Below are 11,776 nucleotides of genomic sequence, written 5' to 3' on the forward strand. Positions count from 1 at the left end.
GGCTGGATTGGGGGATCCACACCTGTTGGGTGTTATATGCTGTCATCTTTACTGGATGCTTTCCATTATGCAGCCAGGAAACCCAACTTTCAAATTGTTAGAACCCAGTTTAATTCGATTTAACTTTCTGTACACACAAAAATGCCAGGCAATTGATTCAAATGATTTTAGTCCCTCGGTATTTGCATATAAGACCAAAAGGCCTTTATGAGAATTTTTCAGTATTGTTAATTTATGTATCACCACTGGGTGTGTTGCAATAGTTTACATAACCAAATATTATCCCAGTTGCAAGAATCTCAATGTTGATAAAAGTAACCATTTGCATTTATTAAAAGTCTTTAACAAACTGTCCAATAAAATTGTCAGAAAAACTGAGTAGAGTCAAATATTGTGGCTATTAAGCAAGTCAGAAAGCATTAAAAGAACTGACCCAGTATGTTAAGAACAGAGTGTGATTCAGGTACTTCATAGCCCTGAGTCAGCACCCCCAATTACGGTATTCCAGAAAGAAAAAACACACAAAAGCATTACTAGAAAACATCGAAACAAAGTTTCTTTGAGAAACAAAGGATTCTTTTTTCTCTTATCCCTGCGTCAGCTGAAAAAGCCCCCATATTTCTACCTAGAACATCCTAGCTTTATACCAACAATGCATCACATAAAGCAAAATGATTATTTTTTTGGATTCTCATTCATTTCCTAACGTAACTTAAAAAAAGCCACATATTTGAACAAACAGTATAGTGAAAAATCAACCATGAATTATCAGTTCCACTTCCCTATATTTAGCAAAACTTTAGCATCTTAGAATTAGAGAAATCTAAATTGTGGTTTTTTTAAAACAAGGAAATCTTCAAAACCACAAGCCACCTATATACTCAGCTCTCCATCAGAAACTCAGAAAAATCAATTCATAATTTTTGCAAGTGTATGTTTATTCTCCTCAAAAGACTCCCTCATTCCTTGGATTTTAAAAACTTCATCTGCATCTGCCAAATATGGCTGATTTCAGTCTCAGACAAACCTAAACAGTTGTCACACGGTTACTGTTTGGTAAGGGGAAGCTGATGCCTAGAGGAACTTCTATACTGATTACACAATGACCACTACTTTTTTTTTTTTAATATTCTTTTTTCTGAGGAAGATTAGCCGTGAGCTAACACCTGCTGCCAATCCTCCCCTTTTTGCTGAGGAAGACTGGCCCTAAGCTAACAACAAAAGGAGTACCAAGAGCTAGTTACCTACAACCCATCCCCATCCCTACCTTCATCTACTTCCTATGTGAGACGCCTACCACAGCATGGCTTGACAAGCCGCACCATGTCCGCATCCGGGATCCGAACCCACGAACCCCGGGCCACCAAAAGGGAACATGTGAACTTAACTGCTGCGCCACCGGGCCGGCCCCTGACCACTACTTACTATGCACTTCTTAACTTCCCTGATGCAGAGCAAGGAGTCTGGCAAACATTATCCCCTTTGTCCTAAAAAAAACAATCTTGTAGAGCAGACACTACCATCCTCAAAACCAGATACGGAAAATGAGGCTGGAATAATAAACAACTTGACCAAGGTCACTAAACTGTATGTGGCAGAACCAAGACCAGCGAACAGTGAGGGTAGGAACTCCTAACTTTTATGGAGAATTAAGCCTTTCGTCAAACATATGCCATCTGCACAAAAACTAGATGAAGAGTAGTGAGCTCCTGCTGTAGGGAGATTCCCAAGGAGGGGGGAAAAGTAGTATTCCACCCTGAAAAAGTAATTTCAAACAGAAGATCTAAAAGATAAAGACATTTGTAAAGGCTGGGCAGGAAGGCAAGGTTTACTCAAGTAGGGTTCTATAAGGTTCCTGCACTTTCCTGGTCTTAAAATCTAATCTGGCTCAAGAGCACAGGGACTCCGTGTAACACTCTCCCAACTTCCACCAGGCTAATAGCCTCTATTGGAAAGAAAGAAAAGTGGGAACTAGGACAGTAGGAAGAAGTGCCGCCCAGCCCTGTCCTCCCTTCGGGTCAGCTGCCAGATCAGCTAAGGCATCACCTCGAGACCACGAGACAGCCAGGCTGGGCTCTGGGCTCGAGAGCCCTCGGACTGGGCTTGGCTGGGGCTCCCGGCTTCCTGGTCCCAGTACTGGCCCTGTCTGCCACCGCTCTAACCATCCCATCACCTCCTAAAGCAAAATTACACTGGAAGAATTCGCTGTAACAAGTAGAAGCCCATATTCACCAACTGGCTTCACAATCTGAAATCTACAGCACGGCTCCAACAAGGCAGAGGCAGGAGAATACGTTATGATGGTTCCTACTATCGTTTTACGAAGTTGGGGAGGTTCAGGAGGCCGGGGTGGGGGGGTGGGCGCGAGGTAGGAGAGCAAAGACAAACCATCCCCTACGTTTTAATCAGGAGAGGGAGGCTCCCGGCCAACCCAGGTTTAAAATGTATCTATTATCTTCAGAGATGAACTTTCACGCTTGTGACGCTCGTCGGGGTGTCTCTTTGCTGCTCCTCCTCAATGGATGAAGACAGTGGGTTCTGGGACTCCCCAGCCCCGAGTGTAAAATGCTTGGCCTGGAAATTAAGGTGACTCGGTTTTATTGCCTCCAGAAGGGTCCGCCTGCGGTGCTGGGGTAGCCGCCAGAAGCTGTGCCGCAGTCCCGCCTGGGTTCCCACCGAGCGCCCCCGCGCCCACCCTTCACGAGAGGCGTTTTGCACAGGCCGGCTTGACGCGCTCCGGCAGCATCCACCCTTCCCCCTCCCCAGGTCGCGGGCAAGGAGCCTGGTTAATCATTCAACGCGGGCGGCGTGGAATATTTTTCCAGAGGTCAAAGCGAAAGGTTCTCCCTAAGTTTCGCAGAAAATCAGCCTTTGGGGACCCGAAGGCGGCAGTGGCAGGCGGCTGGGGGTAGGGAGGGGTTGCTGGCGGCTCTTTGGCTCACAAAACACCTGATCTCCCCATGCGGCATCGGAGACCTGCTCAGTGCGAGGGTGGGGTGCGAGGGTGCGAGCGCGAAATCACGCACGGCCCCCTCCCCAAAACGCTGGTGCAACCCAGATGAGGACGCCCGGCTCCAGACGCCCCTTCTCCATGCCTGCATCGACCCGGCGCAGGCTCCCCCGGAAGTTGGGGTCCAACCGGGAGGGGGGACGTCCCCGGGCGGGTGGGTGTGGAATGCTGCAAGAGGCTCGAAAGACACCCTGCCGCGGGTTTCGTTTTCTTCCTCCTTTAGGGTAAGGAAGGTGGCGAGGGGTGGGGTGGGGGACGCCAAATGCTGCAGAAGCCACCTAGAAAGTGTTTCCTCCGCTGGGGCGCCGGCACGAAGCCGGAACCCGAAAGGAAACGGGTTGGGGGGCGGGGAGGGGGGGGGCCAGTGGGTGGGGGACGGGGAGCAGAGAGGTAGGGGAGAACGAAGCGGGCCTGGGGAGGTGTTGGGGGAGGGGAGCGTCGGGAAGGAGGCGGCGAGGGTGCACACCCGCCTGGCCCTACCTTGTCCGGGAGCAGCTCCTGCTCAGCGGGGCGGGGGCGGGAGATCGCGGCCGCATCCACGTCCCGGCCGCTCGGCGCGGCTCAGCCCGGCGACCGCCGTCGCTCACGCTCCATGCGTTGCGCCCGCAACGGGCGGCCCGGCGGTGTCGGCGGCGGGGATGGCTCCGGCTCGGCTAGTCTCCGGCACTTGTTGCCGCCACGGCTGCTGCGCCTCACTCCCGGCTCCAGCTCCCAGCGCCGCCGCCGCCGCCGCCGGGCCCCCGCCCCCGCCCGACGCGCCAATCAGGCCCGGCGCCGCCCCTCACGTCACCGCCCAGCCCTGCCCGCCGCCCGGCGCCCCAAGTTGGGCGACGGCCCAGCCACCGCCTGTCTGCCCAGGCTCGAGCTCCTCCTGGCTACTGGGTGCCCTCGGGGTCCCCAGGCCCACACCTGGAAAGCAGAGGGTTAAAATGGGTGAAGGGGACCCCAGGAAGTAGATACCTCGGAAAAACAGGGCAGCTCGAAGTTCAAAAGAACTATATTGCAACTCCGGTCTAACCTAAATCCCTCCAGCTGCAGGTCACCCCTCTTGAAGTAGGTCTGATGTTGGGGGACTAAGCACATGGCCTGGCCGGAGCCAGTTTGTGCCTGGGCCTGGACTGGACCCCGGCCGCCCCTCAATTGCTTGGGCAGATGCCGGGGGAAGGGGGAACCAGGGCCAAACTGGGACTTGACCGTTGGTCTCTGCCCACCCATAACCTGCCACCACCTCTTAGGTGCCCAAATAATGCCCTAGCGCCCAAGGCCTAGGGGTGGTGCCCTACTTGGCACTGCCACTCGATCTTCGGATTCATGAAGCCGATAGGAAGTGGTGAGGGGGGAGTCAGTTCTCTTCCTCGCGGTGTCTTGCAGAGGGTTTCCTCGAGGTTCCACGCTTGTCTCGGGAAACTGAAAACGCAAAGTGCCCAGACGCGAACCTCCAACCTGCGCCGCGGCCCAAGGAACAAGATAGACACCTAGGTGCAGCCTAAATGGCAGAACTCTGATACACGCACCTCCGACTCCCGGAGGTGCCAAACACACCCATCCGCCGGAACTCCGGAGACAACAAACACACCCTCCTGGCCCAGCCTACCCGTCGGGCTGGCCAGAGCATTGCACTCTAAGGTGAGTCTGAGCCGCTGTTGACACAACTTTGGAGGTTCCAGGTAAACCTGGGGCGACTGGATGGAGAGGTTGCCCTGATGTGAACGGCCCAGAGCAGCCAGCTCGTCCCCCGTGCGCTCCGCAGGGAGGCAAGCCTGGCCCGAGGCGCACCTGAAAGCGCTCCGCTCCCTTGGTCCTTATCTCTGGGAAGAAAGCAAACCGCTTCAGATAATCAGACAGAGAAATTAAGGACACTCCACCCTCAACTATTTGCATTTTTCAGAAGGCGTTCTGAGCCGGAATTAGCCGAAAGGGAAGGAATTGCTAATGTAAAGAATTTCAGGCACCTATGAGCTGAGCCCACTATGACCCTTGCTCTTATCCAAACTCAGAACACAGAAGAGCACGTTGCTGCTGGATGCACTGAGCCACGTGGATGCGGTCCTCTAGAAAGAGGAATTCTGCGTCAGTTCTGAGAAAGTTTTGATTTGCAGCCTTCAGACCATTTTGCTTTTATGTTAATCATATGATTCTCCTAAGACTGCCATATAAGGTCCAAGAAACAAGTCGGATTGTTGTATGTTCATAGAGAAACATCTGGAAGCATGTACAGGTAACTCTTAACCACAGTTACCCCAGGTGTGGAATATGGGTGACCTACCAAAAGAGAGGAGATGAATTTTATACACTTACTGACTTGAATTTTCTATTTTTCCAGTTATATTAATTTTCATAATTTAGAAAGCTAACAAAATATTTTTTTAATATAGAAATTAGAAATCCTTTAACAACTCTACAAAAAGTATAAATAAACAATTGAAGCCTATGTCTTTAATTCTGTGTCAAAATAATTAATCCTGAGTCCATGTTCTTTAGTTTAAATAAAGATATCTCTAGGCTGTTCTGATCTTTAAATGCTGTGATGGGACAAGACTGACATCTGAAGATTTTTCTGTGCCATCAGATTGGTATATTGTTTCTACACATATGTGTCTTCCCTTTAAATGCACTCTCAGAAGCCACAGACAAACTTTCAGGGACTGCCAGCCAAAGAGTTTTTAGTAAGGGAACTGCTACAACGTCAGCAGGCAACCAACGAGGAAATTAAGCTTGTGTCCTTTGCAGCTGCCAAAAGCCGTTCAGGCCCTGAAACTTAAAAATAAAAGCATTCGCTCCATCGTGCCATTAATTAATGAGATCCAGAGTCTACCTCTAACAGTTACACTGTGTCTTGGGGGGAATTACTCAATGCAAAATTCCACACCTGCTTGGCTGTAGTCTCTGCTCTTGGGTTGGGGCCCGGGTCCATAATCAGTAGGTAAAGATGTATTATTCATATATTTAAGACATATGTGTTGACCACCTACTAGGCGCACGGCACAGGGCTAGGCACTGGAGTTGTGACCAGAGCAGACACACTTCCCTCTTGGAGCTCACAGTCTCACAGTCCAAAATTAACTGAACAATTAAATGCACTATCAGTTGACATAATTACAATTGTGATATGGACCAAAGGGAGTGCAAGGTGGCAGGACCAATTGTCTGGGGAGTCCAAGAGGAGGTAACATTTGAATTGAGCCCTGAAGGGTAAGCAGGATTTACTCAGGCAAAGAGGAAAGTGGAACAGAGTTCCTGGTTTATTCAGGCTACAAAGGGGGATGTGGTTGAGAGGTAGGCAGGGGCTAGATCATGCTGGCCTGGTGTACTATTTTCAGTAAGATCACTTTGACTGCAATGTGAGGAAGGAATATTGGAGAGGGAGGAGTGGGGTGGAGAGACAGCAGGCTATTGCTATAATGTAAGTGAAAGAGGCTGTTTAAGCAGTAGAGCAAATGGAGAGTAGTAGGTACCAAAAAGACTTGGTGATTTCTTAGCTAGGGAGGAATCAAGGAAAACTCTCAGGTCTCTGCTTCTTCAACCAGATGGATGGTGGTACCATTTTCTGAGTTGGGGGACCCCCATGAAGCCAGGTACCTGAGGGTTACTGTAAATATTCAATAAGATTACCTTTCGACCTTGTTATGAAAAGAACTTAATCTTATCAATTTGCTGTTTTCCTGAGGGGTAACTCAAGGGTCACAAGGATTTATGAGCTTGTTTTACAGAAGAAAGAATGCCTTCAAGGATTACCAGATAACCAGCCCCTAGCTGCTGTTGAGGACCAGAAGTCAGATTGCCCCTGGGGGGTTACTGGGAGTGAAAGAAACATGGATTACTCTTTTGTTTCTCCAGAACTCCTCCTATCACACCCCGTAGCTCTATAAAACGCCCTGCCTTTTCTCTCCTTAAGGCAGAGAGAACCCATGCTCCTGCCTTCTCATCTTGGCCAATTTGAATAAACCTTTCTCCCTCTCCAAGCTCTCATGTCTCAGTGTTTGGCTTACTGCACTTCAGACACAGAACTTGCAATTAAGAGGTTCAGTATCACCCAGGGAGGTGGATTGAGAAAACTTTCCCAAGGTTTACATCCGGTCAAGGTGGGTTTAAGGTGCTTGTGAGATGTCCAAGTGGAGATGTTGAGGAGGTGGTTGTAGGGTCTGGTGCTCTGAGGAGAGGCTGGAGCTGAAGCAGCTGGTGTGGAGGTGGTAATAAAGTCACGAGAGTGAGGTGGTCTCCTAGGAGACTATAGTGTTCCACCAGACGAGGGCCTAGGACCAAGCCTTGAGGAGCCCTTATCTAAAGCCTGGACAGAGGCAAACTATCAGGCAGAGGAAGTGGAAGAGCAGCCAGAGAAGCAGGAAGAAAACTCGGAGCTTGAGGAGGTGGGGTCATAGAGCCCAGGAGAAGAACGTGTTATAAGGAGGCAATAGTCAACAACACTCAAAATGGCTGAGAGGCCCAAGGGAAATAAGGACTGAATAATGCCTACTAGACTGAGTGACCTTGGTGTCATTGGCATTTTTACAGAACAGTGACTGGTGGAGTGAAGGGGTGAGAGACTGGAGTGGAGGGAGGAGTGAGTGAGAGGTGAAGAAATGAAGAAAGGCATTGAATGCAAGCAACTCTTGAAAGGTTTGACTGTGAAGGGTCAGAGAGAAATAGCTGGAGAGGAATGTTATGTCAACAGTGGGTTCACTTTATATATTTTTATTTTTTTAGAATAGAATAACTTGAGTGTGTTCAAATGCAGATGGGGAGGATCCTATAGAGAAGAGGAAGATGAAGCTATAGCAGAGAAAGGACAATGGACAATAAAGGTTCCTGTGACCATGGGAGAGGATAGAACCAGAGTATGGGCAGAAAGGCTGAGTCAGGGGGCTGGCCCGGTGGTGCAGTGGATAAGTTCATACGTTCCACTTCTTGGCGGTGCAGGCTTCGCTGGTTGGGATCTCGGATGCAGACACGGCACCGCTTGGCAAAAGCCATGCTGTGGTAGGCATCCCATGTATAAAGTAGAGGAACATGGGAATGGATGTTAGCTCAGGGCCAGTCTTCCTCAGCAAAAAGAGGAGGATTGGCAGTAGTTAGCTCAGGGCTAATCTTCCTCAAAAAAAAAAAAAAAAAGAGAAAAGAAAGGCTGACTCCGGCTGGCCTCCTCTATTCTAACAGGAGGATGCAGGTTGGAGGAGGATTGAGCCAGGCAGGTTTGATGTAGGACAGTGAATCCTTCCACCTGATGACCTCCTCTACTCTGTGACATACAGGAGGCTGGGGGTGGGGCAAGGAGAGATTTGAAGAGAATAGAGAAGGTTTGACACAGTCCTTGAAGAAGGTGGGAGGGTTGAGATGATCAGAGAAATAGCCAGATGGCAAGGCAGCATGGCAACCCACTTGAGGTTGGTGGCTTGAACTTGCAAGGTACCCTTTGGCCCTCTTATGTGATTTGCTCCAGAAGAGCTCAGCTATCTGCTCTGGTGAAGGCTCAGGTGAGGGAATTGCTAGGGCAGAGGAGCAAATTCCTTTTGCCAAGGAATTGAGAACCTTGGCAAAAGTGGGATTGACATGGTGCATGATCAGAGAGAAAGGACAGAGTCAATGGGCTGGTGGGATCAAAGGAGCCAAGGCTCAGTGATGCTGGAAGGAGAGGGGGTTGGATCAGAGATCTGGATGCATAAGTTAGTGGTTCAGGAGGTGGAGAAATTTAGGGCCATGGCAAAGCTAGGATGTGATGGCGGAGAGTAGAGGAGAAAGTCATTGGAGGGTATGAGGTCAGGGATTGAGAGGCAGGGTATTGGATGGGTCATCTGTGTGGATAGTGAAGCCATCCAGGAGGATGTGAGCAGGAATTGGGGTCGGGAACATGGTGTGCAGGCCACGGAGCCAGGAGTGGAAGTTTTAAGCGAGTGAGGAAGTGGGAATGACCAGGAAGTCAGAAGATGGGAACCATCAGGAAGGGGAGAGGGAATTTGGCTGGACAGCAGTTTCCTCAAAGGAACAAGAGTGCTTGAGGGGCCGGCCCAGTGGTGCAGTGGTTAAGTTCGCACATTCTGCTTCTCACCGGCCCGGGGTTCACTGGTTTGGATCCCGGGTGTGGACATGGCACCGCTTGGCACGCCATTCTGTGATAGGCGTCTCACATAGAAAGTAGAGGAAGATGGGCGCGGATGTTAGCTCAGGGCCAGTCTTCCTCAGCAAAAAGAGGAGGACTGGCAGTAGTTAGCTCAGGGCTAATCTTCCTCAAAAAAAAAAAAAAAAGAGTGTTTGATAGGGGCGGAGGAGAAATGATCAGGGAGAGAGGACTCACCCTACCTCTGAGCTCTGGGGGACACAGAGGTGGGAGGGTGAGCAGCCTTATCCTCCAGTGCTGCAGGGAAAGCAAAGAAGATAGGGATTTCATCTGAGGAGAGCTTAAGGATGGATGGATGGACAGATAGAGGCAGGGATTAATGAACTGACCTTTGATTCAGTTTGCTTATTCAAGTCTGCAGTCCCAGGGGATGATATTAAGAGATTTGGAGGGTGGGAGTGAGTAGAGGGTACAAGTCAGGTCCAGACAGAGCAGAGCATTGTGGGGTGATAGCAGGATAGAGGATCCATGAGGGAATGACCATGGAAACAGGCTTATCTCACTTCTGCTACTCACCTTCTCTCCTCCTCAGGCAGGTTGTTGACCTCTTCTGTCTCAGTTTCATTGTAAAACACACACACACGCACACCCTCTCAGGACAATTATAAGGAAAGCACTTTCTAAACTGTTAAGTGCTGTAGATATGTGAGTGATTTCCCTTGTACAGGATCCCCTCACATACGCCCACATCTCTCCCAAGAGTCCTCCCAAAAAGAATGTGAGTCCCTGCTCCAGAGGAAACTGTAATCTTGCCCCGGAGACAGGACAAATACACCCAAAACAATTAGAGAGGAATGCACAGCTGTGTCTGATTAAGTGCTAAATTGTAAAGTGCAGACAATAAGAGCTCTGAGATCAGAAAAGGGAACAATTAGCCAGAGTTGGAAAGTCTGGTTGGCTTCCTGGAGAAGGTGGGGTGGAAAGCACCCAGGCTGCTCACTTATCCTGAGGAGAATATTTGCAAATATGCCCATTCCTTTGTGGCTAGAAAGACTGTCAATGTAACAGTCTGGGTCTACAGAAAGGTTCCTTTTTTTCTGAGGAAGATTAGCCCTGAGCTAACTACTGCCAACCCTCCTCTTTTTGCTGAGGAAGACTGGCCCTGAGCTAACATCTGTGCCCATCTTCCTCTACTTTATACATGGGACGTCTACCACAGCATAGCTTTTACCAATCAGAGCCACGTTTGCACTCAGGATCCGAACCGGCGAATCCCGGGCTGCTGAGAAGCAGAATGTGCGCACTTAAACACTGTGCCACTGGGCCAGCCCCTAGAAAAAGTTTCTAAGTCACAGATTTCTCTCTTGGCACCCCTGCTTCCCAACCTATCATCAGTCCTATAGCCCTGCCCCCTCTCAATCATAGTCCTGTGCTCCCCCCTGGTGGTTGGGCAGGCTGGGCTACACAATGAATCCTGTGTGCTTTGCCCTGGGCCTCTCATTTTTGGGTCCCCCATGTTACCCATTTTCCTGCTGAAGAAACAGAGGCTGATCTTCAGCAAGTTTCCTTTGCCCTCTTTGGTGCCAGCACACACCTGGTATTTTTGCCCAGCCAGACTGCAGGCTTTTGAGCAAGCAGTCTGGATGCCTCTCCTTTTGCTGTTTGCCTCACTGCACCTGGCCAGCCTAGGGCACCTGCATGTCCACAAAGCCAAAGCCCTGAGCCAGTTCCCACACCTGCCTCCTTTGCTCTTTACTGCCTCTGCCTCATTGTCCAGGAGCACCCACCAAACCACCATTCAGATAGCCCCATAGAGCTGCCACCTTAGAGCCCAAGATCTGCAAGCCCAGAGCTGGCTTCTCCCTCCTTGGTTGTTTTGGAGCCAACTCCTGCAGCCCTTTGGACATGGTTCAGAATGAAGGCCTCCTTACTCAGTGGCTAGCCCTGCATCCTGGTTGATGCCTCAGCTCTATACCTCTCTCTTTCCTTCATCACAGGCCTGGAAAAGGTCCCAGCATGCCGCAGGGCCAAGTGCACACGGGTAGCATCAGCAGCAGAAATCCCCAAATCTTATATATGCTATGGACTTAGTTGCTCCAAAAGGACAGCAGTATTTTGCTAGTCTGTTAATCAGTCCCAGGTGGGGCCATGAAAACAACAGCCACTTCTGTCAATGGCTAAAATATTAATTACTGATGGAAAGTGTAGAATCTTGGCACTGGAATTCTTAGAATTCTGGTCCACATCCCTTGGAACTTACAAATGAGAAAAAGAAGGCTCCAAAAGTAGATTTCTGGAGGCCAAACATCTGATACTAGAGATAATATTTTGAATGTTGGACAATTAAATCACAGGTTAAAAATCACCTGGCTCCTAAAGCAAACCCTGTCTCCCAAAATTACTTTGACTTTGCAACAGCAGAAAAACATAAAATCTCGTTATCAGATGCAGATACTAGAAATTAACGTCATGATTCCCAGGGCATTTGCTCCATTTCCCACAGAGTCCTGATACTGGAAGAACTCAGAGTCCCCAGGTGAGTTAAAGTCTAGCTTGTATATGACATTGTGATGGTGTCAGCAATTTGAAGGGTCACGAACAGTCATCTCTATTAGGGTCATCATATTGTTTGGGGAATGGGATGCTCATTAAAGAGAAATGCAAAATCATACTCCTAATTATTATCAAACTGCAAAATTACACTCAAGAGGAGA

General features: G+C 49.5%; 1 protein-coding gene across 4 annotated transcripts in view; it reads right to left on the reverse strand.

Moving 5' to 3' along the window:
* B3GNT2 (UDP-GlcNAc:betaGal beta-1,3-N-acetylglucosaminyltransferase 2) overlaps nucleotides 1-9,712 on the reverse strand; it is a 33,004-nt gene extending 23,292 nt beyond the window's left edge. For 2 of the 4 annotated variants that reach the window (XM_046660178.1, XM_046660177.1), the window contains exons 1-2: nucleotides 3,491-3,589; nucleotides 2,399-2,574 (exon numbers count right to left, since the gene is read on the reverse strand). The gene's annotated coding sequence lies outside the window, so the exon portion shown is untranslated. Of the gene's footprint in view, nucleotides 1-2,398; nucleotides 2,575-3,490; nucleotides 3,622-9,638 lie in introns of those variants that run through there. The other 2 variants (XM_046660179.1, XM_046660176.1) reach the window with 2 other exon arrangements.
* Between the last annotated feature and the right edge of the window lie 2,064 nt (nucleotides 9,713-11,776).

This window comes from Equus quagga, chromosome 5 (assembly GCF_021613505.1).
Source record: "Equus quagga isolate Etosha38 chromosome 5, UCLA_HA_Equagga_1.0, whole genome shotgun sequence".
Lineage (NCBI taxonomy): Eukaryota > Metazoa > Chordata > Mammalia > Perissodactyla > Equidae > Equus > Equus quagga.